This window comes from Salminus brasiliensis, chromosome 17, assembly GCF_030463535.1.
Source record: "Salminus brasiliensis chromosome 17, fSalBra1.hap2, whole genome shotgun sequence".
Lineage (NCBI taxonomy): Eukaryota > Metazoa > Chordata > Actinopteri > Characiformes > Bryconidae > Salminus > Salminus brasiliensis.
In genome coordinates this window covers 23290912-23303706 of record NC_132894.1, presented here as the reverse complement: position 1 = coordinate 23303706, position 12795 = coordinate 23290912, and the positions used below count along the sequence as shown (strand labels likewise).

Here is a 12795-nt window from a genome sequence, read left to right as displayed (position 1 = left end):
CCCTGTGATGTGGAAGATGTCATACATTGTTCCTGTTCTGAAGAACCAGTGACATCAAGGACTACAGGCCAGTCATGAAGACCATGGAGAGGCTAGTCTTAGATCAGCTCCGGCCCATGGTCCAGCCACTTCTGGACCCCCTCCAGTTCAGCCCAGTCTTGGAGTTGAGTACGCCATAATCTACCTGCTTAACCAAGTTTACGCTCACCTGGACAAGCCAACCAGCACTGTTAGGGTCATGTTTTTTGACTTCCAGTGACACCATTTGGCCTGATCTTTTGAGTGACAAGCTGACAGTGAGGCAAGTAGATGCCCCCTTGTGTCCTAAACTGTGGACTACCTGACCTGACTGGCAGACCACTGCATGTATGCCTGCAGCACTGTGTCGGACAGAGTGGTCAGCAACATTGGAGCCCCGCAGGAAACTGTCCCATTTCCCTTCCTCTTCACCCTCTACACCACAGACTTCAGCTACTGCACAGAGACATGGCACCGTCAGTAGTTTTCTGATGACTCTGCAATAGTTGGATGTATGAGCAGGGATGATGAGGACAAGTACAGGTTGACGGGAAAGTATTTTGCTGCATGGTGTGAGCTGAACCATCTGCAGCTCAAGAATTGGTGATGGACCTGAGGAGGGACAAGGCACCAGTGAACCCTGTGTCCATCAGGGGGGTCAGTGTGGATACTGTATACTGTGGAGAACAAATATCTGGGAGTACATTGACACAAAAAAAATAAATAAATAACACTAAACTGGGCTAAGAACACTGACACCCTCTACAGGAAGGACCAAAGTGGTCTCTATTTTCTGAGGCGCCTGATGGTCCTTCAATAACTGCTAGACTATGCTCAGGATCTTCTATGTATCTGTGGTGGCAAGTGCTATCCTCTATGCTGTTGTATGCTGGGGCAGAAGGCTGAGGGTGGCTGATGCCAACAGACAGAACAAACTGATCTGCAAGGCCAGTGACGATGTGGGTGTGGAATTAGACTTGTTTATAGCAGTGTAGGAAAGGAAGATGCTGTCTAAGCTGCATGGATGTATGCCACTGAGTAGATTAATTATTAATTACAACAGAACTATAGCTTATCTGTAGCAAAATGATAAAGATTTTTAAATTACAATAGGAAATAAAAAGGTAGAACTTAAATCAATCTATGGCTAAATTATAGAAAACTATTAAAGGCTATTTAATAATCATGTCATTTGAATCAACTATGTTAAAATATAAAATTAATACAGATAGCTACTAATAGTATTTAAAATACACATCAGTACGCATAATATGGTGTGTACACAATAACTGATTAATAAATTGTCATATTTAATGATAATTCCTGTGTTGCCGATTTCCTCACAGATCGATTAATTTCAGTTTTCTATTCAAATTCATGGTCCATGAGAAGATTCTCCTGTGTTTTTAAATTAGACCTAGACCTAGCTTTGCCCCATCGCAAAGGAGCAGCCCGTGTAAACCCCCGGCTCTCCCTTGTAGTGCTCAAATCTTCTTAGTGCTCGAGTCTTGTTCTGCCCATGCGAGAGGTATATTCCCCCCAGTTTACACTCCCACACACACATTCCTGTGTTAGTAGGTTATTAGAACTTTGTGTGTTTTCTGTAGTTTTCTACTACTACTACTTTATCTCTGTGCAAATGAAAAAGTAGCTGGTATTTACAGTTAAACTGTTCAATCATTTGCAGGAATGCAATCTGAACTGAAAACAGTATGAGGAAGAGGTTGTGCAAGTAACTTATTTTCCTCCTGCAGTTTTTCAAAGGCACAGCAATGTGACAACTCTCATGGAGAGTGTATAGAACAGTTGATCACTTTGTATACATGGATCACGTTCCCTTCTATACTGCGGAAAATTATGGATTCAAACAAGTGCTTGAACAGTTCAATCCCAGATACTATCTACAGAGCACAAATGATTTAATGTACATAGAGATCCACCTAATCTACAGTTAGGAGAACATACCCCTTTATTAACTAAATGCTTTTATTATTTTAATTTTTTGTTGCGGTAGGGGAAAAAAAAAATTTCAGCGGTGCTGGTATGGAAAACCAAATTTCTGGTAACGTGAAAATGTCTATAGCCAATCCATATAGTTAACACTACATGATGCAGTAAGGTTTAATGACACCCTACTCTGAATAAAATAATTTTAAATATTTTAATGGCTCTGTTTATAGATTTGAGTTTCTGTTTTCGGTGTTATACCTTGGCAAGTATGGCAAGTAACCATTTTCATCAAATGTACTGTTAATTATATTGTTGTTACAAATCACTTCTGCTAGAATCAATGTCTTGTGCTCTAAAATGTTAATGTAGATTTTAGAGACCAATATATTTATACATTTATATATTTCATATGCTTGCCCTGTTCTCAAAAATAAACCATTTGTGCAAAGGCTTAAAAAAAAAACACAATTCATAGAGTGACCATCAGTATGGCTTTAAAGCATACAGGCTCACTTTGATGGCAGTGATGCAGCTGGTTGAAGCGGTTGGCCTATTTACTACAACAGACAACCAGGAATATACTGTGGGGATTATTATAGACTTCTATACTATAAAGGCATTCTCTAATATTCACCATGGCTTATTAATGTATAAACTGGAAAAATATGGTGTTGGAGGAAATTCTAGAAATGTTTTTTTTTGTACGCATGGTTCAAAAGTTATTTTATATTTGCAATGTGACTTAATTGAAAAAATGGGTCTTGCTGATGATATAAATTTGTATTTCAAACAATCCTGAATTAACAAACACACTACCAACTCACATGCTTTAAGGGTACAATGAAGATGACCTAAATACTTTAAAGATAATGTACAAAGCATTTACAAACCGGATTCCAAAAAAGTTGGGACACTAAACAAATTGTGAATAAAAACTGAATGCAATGATGTGGAGATGGCAAATGTCAATATTTTATTCGTAATAGAACATAGATGACATCAAAAGTTTAATCTGAGTAAATGTAACATTTTAAAGGAGAAATATGTTGATTCAAAATTTCATGGCGTCAACAAATCCCAAAAAAGTTGGGACAAGTAGCAATAAGTGGCTGGAAAAAGGAAATTGAGCATATAACGAACAGCTGGAAGACCAATTAACACTAATTAGGTCAATTGACAACATGATTGGGTATAAAAAGAGCTTCTCAGAGTGTCAGTGTCTCTCTGAAGCCAAGATGGTAAGAGGATCACCAATTCCACCATTGTTGCGCAGAAAGATAGTGCAGCAATACCATAATGGTGTTAACCAGCGCAAAATAGCAAAGACTTTTAAGTTATCATCATCAACCGTGCTTAACGTCATCAAAAGATTCAGAGAATCTGGAAAAATCGCTGTGCATAAGGGTCAAGGCCGTAAAACTCTACTGGATGCTCGTGATCTCCGGGCCCTTAAAAGTCACTGCACCTCAAACAGGAATGCCATTGTCAAGGGCTCAGGAATACTTCCAGAAATCATTGTCAGTGAACACAATCCACTGTGCCATCCGCCGTTGCCAGCTGAAACTCTACAGTGCAAAGGGGAAGCCATTTCTAAGCAAGCTCCACAAGCTCAGACGTTTGCACTGGGCCAGGGGTCTTTTAAAATGGAGTGTGGCAAAATGGAAGACTGTTCTGTGGTCAGATGAGTCACGATTTGAAGTTCTTTATGGAACACTGGGACGCCATGTCATCCGGACCAGAGAGGACAAGGATAACCCAAGTTGTTATCAACGCTCCGTTCAGAAGCCTGCATCATGGATGGTATGGGGTTGCATGAGTGCTTGTGGCATGGGCAGCTTGCATGTCTGGAAAGGCACCATTAATGCAGAGAACTATGTTCAGGTTCTAGAACAACATATGCTCCCATCTAGACGTCATCTCTTTCAGGGAAGACCCTGCATTTTTCAACAAGATAATGCCAGACCACATTCTGCAGCAATCACAACATCATGGCTACGTAGGAGAAGGATCCGGGTACTGAAATGGCCAGCCTGCAGTCCAGATCTTTCACCTATAGAGAACATTTGGCGCATCATAAAGAGGAAGGTGCAACAAAGAAGGCCCAAGCCGATTAAACAGTTAGAGGTCTGTATTAGACATGAATGGGAGAGCATTCCTATTTCTAAACTTGAGAAACTGGTCTCCTCTGTACCCAGACATCTGTTGAGTGTTGTAAGAAGAAGGGGGGATGCCACACAGTGGTAAAAATGGCCCTGTCCCAACTTTTTTGGGATTTGTTGACGCCATGACATTTTGAATCAACATATTTCTCCTTTAAAATGTTACATTTACTCAGAGCAAACTTTTGATCTGTCATCTATGTTCTATTACGAATAAAATATTGACATTTGCCATCTCCACATCATTGCATTCAGTTTTTATTCACAATTTGTTTAGTGTCCCAACTTTTTTGGAATCCGGTTTGTACTTTCCCCCCACACAATTGGTAAGGACATATAATAAAGTATATGTACATGTGTAAAAGGGGTAAATGCATTGTCACAAGTAATTAAGGTGTGTGTAGTTCAATTATCAAGCTTAAAACAAGGTTTAAAAATAAATTGGTAAACAAATGAGGTATGATTAATATGACGTTTTTGGAATATCTGGTTGTTTCTGTTTTTGTTTTGTGACTACTAGAGTAAAAAGGATAAGCAAAATAAGCTAATGCTTTAGCCAATATTTCAGTGCTCTTAGTGGGCATGGGCAGGAGTGTGACGCACCTGCGAAAGTTACGCAAGTCTGTGACTTCCGTAATCAATGGTGTCGATTTTGCTGACAAGTCTCCTCAGCCCTACACTCAGGCTATTGTATATCTTTAGGCAACCTTAAAATCATTTACCCAAACTTACTGTAAGATGGAGAAAGGCAACCAAACTTTCCCTTTCCCATGAACAGCAAGCTTACCTTAAATGAATGCTATTTTAGATTGAATTGAATTTAGATTGATTGAATTTAATTTATCAGCTTCCTAGAAAATGTTTCTGTTTAACTTAAATAGTGTCAGTGCTCGTCACATTTAAGTAGTGTCAGTACACAGGACATTTCTTTGTGTACAGTGTACTTCTGCAGTACAGCAACACTTGTGCACTCTAAAATCAACCAAAGCAAATGGGAGCATAAGAATTAATTACCTTACCATGCAAGCTGAGCCATTTGCAAAATGACCAAACAGTTCTACCTTGGCATGTCTAGGTTTCCTCGTCTGCATTTTGCTTGTTACCCACAGTAACACAAACATAGAGGTGCCACAAACAGACTTTGAATGTTTGCAGTGGTTGAGAAGGTTATGTTTGATACCTGTAACCCTGTCGCTGATTGGGGGGTGCTGTTGCATGGCTGACCCTGTGCTCTAACCTCAGCTTTCTAAGATGCGACATCTCGTACTGTACTAGGGCTGGGTGCTATCCACTTTTTTCATACTGTCTCTGAATACTACTACTATACAGTATTACGCAGGGCAAAGAGTAGAGTAAGCACAGATGGACAGACATTTACGTGGCTTCAGTGTCTCATCCCACATTATTTCAAAAAACAAAAAAGCGATCAAATACAAAATTTGCCCCTACGGTCACCAACTAAATAAATCATAAGCACAATTTTTAAAAACAACACTAGTTAGCATTTGCTTACATAACATGACAGCATCCACAGAATACTTCTGACTGACAGAAACTGAATTTTTTTAAATTAATAGAACCCGAGGAAGTGTGTTCTTACAAATAACAAATCACAAGTGTCATAGATTTTTACAGCCAGGTTTTTTTGCGATAACACACAACCTCAAATGTTCTATTGCAAATTAAAGAAACAAAAATCAAACAACCTCTGCATTTCATACTGAATACTCTTTAATACAGTCAGGGCCTTCCTTCAAAATAGTAGTTCCACACCAAATGAGTTTTTGCCATTTAATAGTAACAGTTCTAAAACATGTGTAATATTTATTACACACAATTACACATTACAAGTTTAATGTTGACTGGCATACAGTGTCTATAAAAAGTCAAAAAAAAAAAGTCAAAAAAAAAAAGTCAAAAAAAAAAAAAAAAGTAAAAAGCCCCCCCCCCCCCCCCCCCCCCCCTTGTCTTTATACATGGAATTAAGGTCTTTGGCTTTTTGACAAAAATCTATCAAAGTAAAAATGGATTTCTAGAAAGTAATGTCAAGTAAATAATAATGTACAATGTAAAATAGGGCTGCAAGATATTAGCAAAAACGGACATTGCAATATTTTGTTGTTCTGCAAAATACATATGTCATGTCATGATATTAATAATGAACTGTATTGAAGACTGGAGTAACAAATGAAATTGGTTAGATATAATCTGCAAATTCACACATTGCAGTGTTGATGCTGAAATTATATATTTTGCAGCCCTAATGTAAAATGGGTAACTGCATAAATATTCATCCACTTAAAGTCAGTATTTAGTAACGCCTTTGGCCGCAACCCAAACAACGCTGTGATAAGTCTCAGACAGGCTTGCACATCTGGACACTGCAATTTTTCTATTTCTTTTTGCAAAACTGTTTGCAAAAAGCTTTGTTGTGGATCAGAAGTTAACAGCCCTTTTTAAGTCCAGCCATAAATTCTCTATTGGATTGAGGACTGGACTTTGACAGCCAGTCACTCCAGAACATTCACCTTGATAATCTTAAACCATGTCTCTGTTGCTTTTACTGTATGCTCAGAGGTATTATCTTGCTGGAAAATACATCTTTCCTCAAGTCGTAGTTCTCTTGCAGACTAAATCAAATTGCCCTCCAGGATTCCCCTATATTTTGCTGCTTTCATTTGAATTATTTTACTCTTTATTTTCACAAGTCCTCTAGGGCCTGCTGCAGAAAGGTTTCCCCTCAGCATGGTGCTGCCACCACCATGCTTTACAGGGGGGTTTGTGTGTTTGTGGGGACATGCAGCATTTGGTGTCTGCCGAACATAGCATCTAATCTGATGGTCAATTTATAGCATTATGGCTGATTTATTTGACAGCTTGATTTAGGTGGTAATGAATTTTGCCTGAGCCAAAGTAAAATAAAGAGTGTGTGTATATTAGCCCAGACAATGTCCAATACTGCAATATGCTTGGACCCATTCCAAAGTGGAATGAAACAATACAGTTATAATAAAGTTAATAATGAAGTTAAAATTTGTCCATGATTGATGAGTGAAGGCAGTCACATGCAGGTCAGATTATAAACTGTAAATATCATTTGCCGATATAGTAATTAACAGACTTTTTTTTTTGGCCTAAATTTGTATTTATAAAAGGCAGCATTTATATCTAAGTTACCAAAATCTAAGAAGACCACTACAGACATTCATTTTCCTTGTTCGAATAGCAGTTTCAGAAGGATCACCATTCTTCTTTTAAAGCTGGTATTTAAAAAACTGAACCCTCCAATTAGCAATCGTGAAGACATGTTACTACTCCCACTGCAAATCAGTAGGGGAAACACAAAGGGGAAAGCAAAGACACAGCTCATAGCACACCAGCAGACAACCCTTATACACTTAAAGAGTGCTTAAAGAACACTGGTCAACTGCAAGATTCATTACAAACAGTGTAATTAGACTGGTCTTATTAGATGAATTGCAGCAGATGTTGAATTAAAAAATACTGTATTCAGTTTATGAGAGTATCTGAATAGTAGTTTTTATATATAGAGTCAATATTTTGTAAATATTATAAAAATGTCTTCAAACATTGTGATATAGTATTTTTACCTTATCGCCCAGCCCTAATATGTATGATGTAAGAATGGAAACTAACATGAAAACACAAATTGACAATGCAAACTAACACACAAGGAAGTGGGCCGAGGAGTTAACCACTGTTAAAGGCACAATTCTGAATAAAATATGATCCTCTCGTCCAATTTCGCTACCACAGTATTAGCACACCAGCTAACAACCTCGTCCAAATAATATTACCTAGCATAGCAATTCATTGCTACCCATAATTTTTTTTTATGTTACCCATCAAAGATGTTTTTATATCTTTTACCATAAACCCTTCGCAAATGTTAGATCAAATACCATGATATAACATTAGAGAGTATTTAGTCAAGTAAGTCAAATTAGGCAAGTAATTAGCTTCAGCTACATTACTGTTAGCAAACTGTTGCTACAATTGCTGCTGCTAAGCAAATCATTTACGTCTCTCACTAACATTCGCAAATGTGACAAAACAATACTGATCTATTTTTGTAAAGCAGCAAAAATAATGTTACCCACCTATTAAGCCCATCCCAACGCTTTTCATGTCTTTCAACATTCTGAGGTCTCTCCACCACCTCACTAATGTTTACACATGCTTTCACCCTTGCCAGACCAAGAAACTTTTATGTTCACCTTTTATACATCCAATATTTTCCTTTTTAGCTGTTTCTTGGCTGCCCCTCCTTGACAATGCAGTTCAACACGTAGCAAGCAAGTGCCAGATGAATAGTACACCCAGCCAATCTCTTTGTCTATCCTGTGCATGAACACAAACACCCGCTGGTGCTGATTGGCTAAAAAAAGGGTTTTGTGGTTCAACCCGAGCCACTTTTTTCTTTTCCCACAAAGCCAGGGCTAAATATGAACACCAGACTTTTTCCCAGCACGCACCAGAGAGCTACCAAACTGTGAGGAAACGTTCACAGAATTTTACTGAATAGAGATCTTCAATTTCTTTACAGGCTAGTATCCTGACTGCATAAGTATTGTGCACAGGATGCTTGGCAACTGTTGAGGCATGTCAGGGAATCTACTTAGCAGGAACAATGTGCACATTAGAGTTTATTTCTTTTAAGTACATTACTGACTACAGAAACCTATTAAAGCACTTGTGTAAAATGAGATTGTAGGTTGCTCAAATTAGATGATTCTGCAACACACACTTACATACCCTTGGTCACTCTAATCGGTACGGTAGTGGGGTGCACAGTTCTTTTCCTGTCTGCAATGTGGGGTGCAGAGAAAGACTTGGCCATCAAATCCATGGGCAGCAGATGGCCCTGGCTAATCCCTGCCCATGTCCATTTCATTTCACTGTTACACGTCACCAGGAAAAACTACCTCTTCCTCTGTATATACTTTCTCTTAGAGGTCAAGAATACAAGTTCATTTATCTGCAGGAGAAAATGTCTACTGGCATAATTTCCATAAGCTTTGTAGCACAATTTCTATTTATGACAGTGGTGCAAAAGTGAATGAGACGTCACAACTGCAGGGGAACACAAAAGCAAAAAACACCAATTCTCACATAATGCAGCTCTAAGCAACCACAAATAATCCTAAATAACAAAAACAACTGCTGTGCAATAAAAATACAAAAATAAAAATGTCTGAGACTGACAGGCAGAGGTTATTACACAAAACCTTCTTAGGCAGCAAAACTGCATTAAACCTATTGTCTGCTGTCCATGTTAGAGGTTAAGTCAGCTTTTCTGAGGCAGCCACAAAGGTACTACATATACTGGAAACCTGTAGCATTTCTAGGTCAATATGGATTGAATCAAGTATCAGGAAATCCTAGGAGAAAACAGTATACCTTCTGTGTGAAACCTTCATTGGACATTCCAACACAACAATGACCCTAAGAATACCTAAGAAAAGACCACCACGGCTTGGTTTATAAGTAGTCCTGGATGATTCTACAGTGGTCTTTAGAGTAGTCTAAACACCATCGAAAATCTTGATGGGATTTAAAGAACCCAAAAACATTAGTAAACTGGAGGCATTTGCCATGTAGGAATGGGCTAAGACTCCTCAGGAACAATGTCAGAAGCTAGTGTCTCGCTACGCATTATGTTTGCAGCTGGTCATAACAGCAAAAGGGTGCTGTACTATGTACTTAAGACACTTGTCATAAAGGGGTTAAATAATTCTTAAACTGCAGTAGTCATCAAAAGTGGTATGTTGTGTTGAATTTAAAGAAACCACTTGTTATATTAGCTGAGCTATTTATATTTTTCTATTTTATAGTTTAATTGTTTTATTGAAAAGTATTTCAATTTTGCTATTATATCTAATTTGCAATAAGGGTCAAATCATTTTGATAGCAACTGTACATGTGCAATATACAATATATTGTTCTATATAGAGCATATTTGTTTCAATTGCATGTGGTAAATAAAACATTTGGACACTGGTGAGATTGGCTAATTTCCTTCATAATTCTCCTAGTTCTGTTGTCATTTTCCTCTGAGCATATGCTGGTATATGGCAGGTATCCGTCATTTTTACAAAGATCTCTCATGTAGCAATTAAATGGGGAACAGTTTCAAAAACATCCTACTGCAATGAGGTAGCTAATAAGCGCAGGATTTCCTGGATTTGAATAACGTACGCAATCATCACAATTAAGAGCCCGATACATAACAAAGGACGAGTACTATTTTTATTTATTTTATTATTTATTTTTATTACTTTTTTATGTTACATCACTCAAGAGAACGAAATATAGCCGTATCCTGCTTATATAACGATAGCGGCAGCAGCTGGCTTTCAATATTAGCTAGCACTCAAAGAAAGATTATTATCCTCAAGGCAGTACAAACTGACCATGACAATTTCATTTCAAACCACAGCCAGGTTTTCATTGTTCTTCAAGTAATGTGTACTCGGCACTAACCATATCATTTCACGTTTGCAATTATTAACTTGTCCAAATAAAAATAGCTAAAGATTATTGTTGTTTTTCAAATACTATTGTCTAAGCCCATTTCCCTTGCTCAACCTAACGCAGAAGAAAAACTCCAGTTAATAACAGCACAACGCAGTTTAGGTGATTTACCAGCTCCGAACAAGACTAATAGTTTATTTATAGCTAGCTAGTAGCTCGTTTAAATTCAACATCGGATGCCCGTTAGCTTGGCTTCAAATGGGCCTAAGACTTCAACACGCTTTTGTCCACTTCTGCATTTCAGAAACAGAGGTGGTTCGTTGTTCGCCGCCGCGTAAAATTGTTGGCGCTCGGATATGGACACAATTGCATCTCGTAATTTGACACTAAACGATAAGCTAACATAAACTGCCGGATGCTATAGTGCATTTATAGTGTATTTATACATAGGTAGCACTAGTTAAAGCAGACGTTAGGTCACAGTGCCCAAAATGGATTGCGTTTTACAAAGCTAGTATGTGTGCCGTGTTCAGGTTGGTGGCTTTAGCCAAGTTACGCGAGTTCAGAGCTGAAAGGACAAAAGTTATTTTTGTTTAAACTGTAAATGCCTCCCCTTACCTTAATAAATACACCGTTAAAGTCTCATTGCTCTCGAAAAATAACAAAGTGTAATCCAAGATTTCCTGTTGGCTTTAGGTGTTAGCCCGGTTTTATTTCCCAAGCACACAGCAGCAGCAACAATGGCAGTGCCTCCACCGATCGCTACACTCAGTGGCCTGCTGACAGAGCAACCCAACACCGGCCCGCCCCCTGTAAATGCTGATTGGTTATCTTGTGGGCAGACTCGCTTCTTAGGAATTGCCTCATAGGTTGTCAATAACTGATTCCAACTCAATAATCCATATGACACACTTTCATTACACGTTGCACATAATGTTACCTTGCCTGTACGTATTTTTGAACACAACGAACATTAAACTGATATGATTTTTGTCTATGCTCTTGTGAAATGTCATGTTATTTTTGGCTCTGCTGAAAGCAGAACAGCAGGGTGAATGGTAGCCTGTAGCACTAGCGTGATGTTATGCTGAAAATTTCATGAAGGAATTATGCTGCACAAGTCAAGTCAATTTCTATACCGCGTTTTACAACAAAGCAGCTTTACAGAAGTCCGGAAATTAAAAAGGCAACTGTGACAAGGAAATGTTTGTGATATGCTTAGGCTGAAGTATTCATTATAGTCTAGATAAATTACTGTAAATATGGCAATATTAATGGCAATACTGAAATAACGTATACATATAATTTAAGGATAATAATCATATATCTTTTTAAAGGACAGGACACTTCAACACTTAAAATGCACTCAGTTAAAAAAAAACTAAGAAATCATTTAATATAATATAATATTGTAAGTGTGCAAATGGAATGCATTTTATGTACAGTCTGTCACAGTCATCTACCCTGTTTGTCAATGGAACAGATATTTGAGTGGTGGGTCATTCTCAGCACTGCTGTGTTAGTGTGTGTTGCGCTGGTTTGTTTGGATTAAACACAGCAGTGTTGCTGGAGTGTTTAAACACCTCAGTGTCACTGAGTCCATCAACCAGAAAAAACCAACATGTCCTGTGGGCAGCATTCTGTGACCACTGATGAAGAACTAGATGCTTGAGATAAAACATAGCAAATACCTGGACTGGCTAGGGGTTTGTTAATTGTGACATTTCATTGAATGAATTCCAACAACGTTGAGGATAGATAGGATAGGACACAAAAAGATAAAGTTATCTTCCACAATTGAAAACATAATTTGCAAGTTCAACCTTAAAAGAACACTGGCTACACTACTTGGACATGAAAGAAAGAAGAGGTTCTCACTGTCTGTCACCAGACTACTATGTGAGATACATATACATTAATTATGAAGTGATTATGCTGCACAATGTTTAAGTAAATGGCATTTAAAATCCTTATAATTGACAAATGCATTTTATTAATGAGAGACATGAATCATGATTAATCATGATGGAATGATCACTTCTAATAAGTTGTCCACATCATACTACATATGTGTAAATTCTGAACTAAATACAATCATGGCCAAAAGTGTTGGCACCCCTGAAATCTTTTCAGGTATTTCTCCCAAAAAGTATTGCAATTGTACATGTTTTGT

General features: G+C 37.9%; 1 protein-coding gene across 8 annotated transcripts in view; it reads right to left on the bottom strand.

Annotated features, from left to right (window-relative positions):
• Positions 1-11373, bottom strand: part of LOC140537950 (signal-induced proliferation-associated 1-like protein 2) — a 65718-nt gene extending 54345 nt beyond the window's left edge. For all 8 annotated transcript variants that reach the window (XR_011977692.1, XM_072660279.1, XM_072660282.1 and 5 more), the window contains exon 1: positions 11241-11373. The gene's annotated coding sequence lies outside the window, so the exon portion shown is untranslated. The remainder of the gene's footprint in view (positions 1-11240) is intronic.
• Between the last annotated feature and the right edge of the window lie 1422 nt (positions 11374-12795).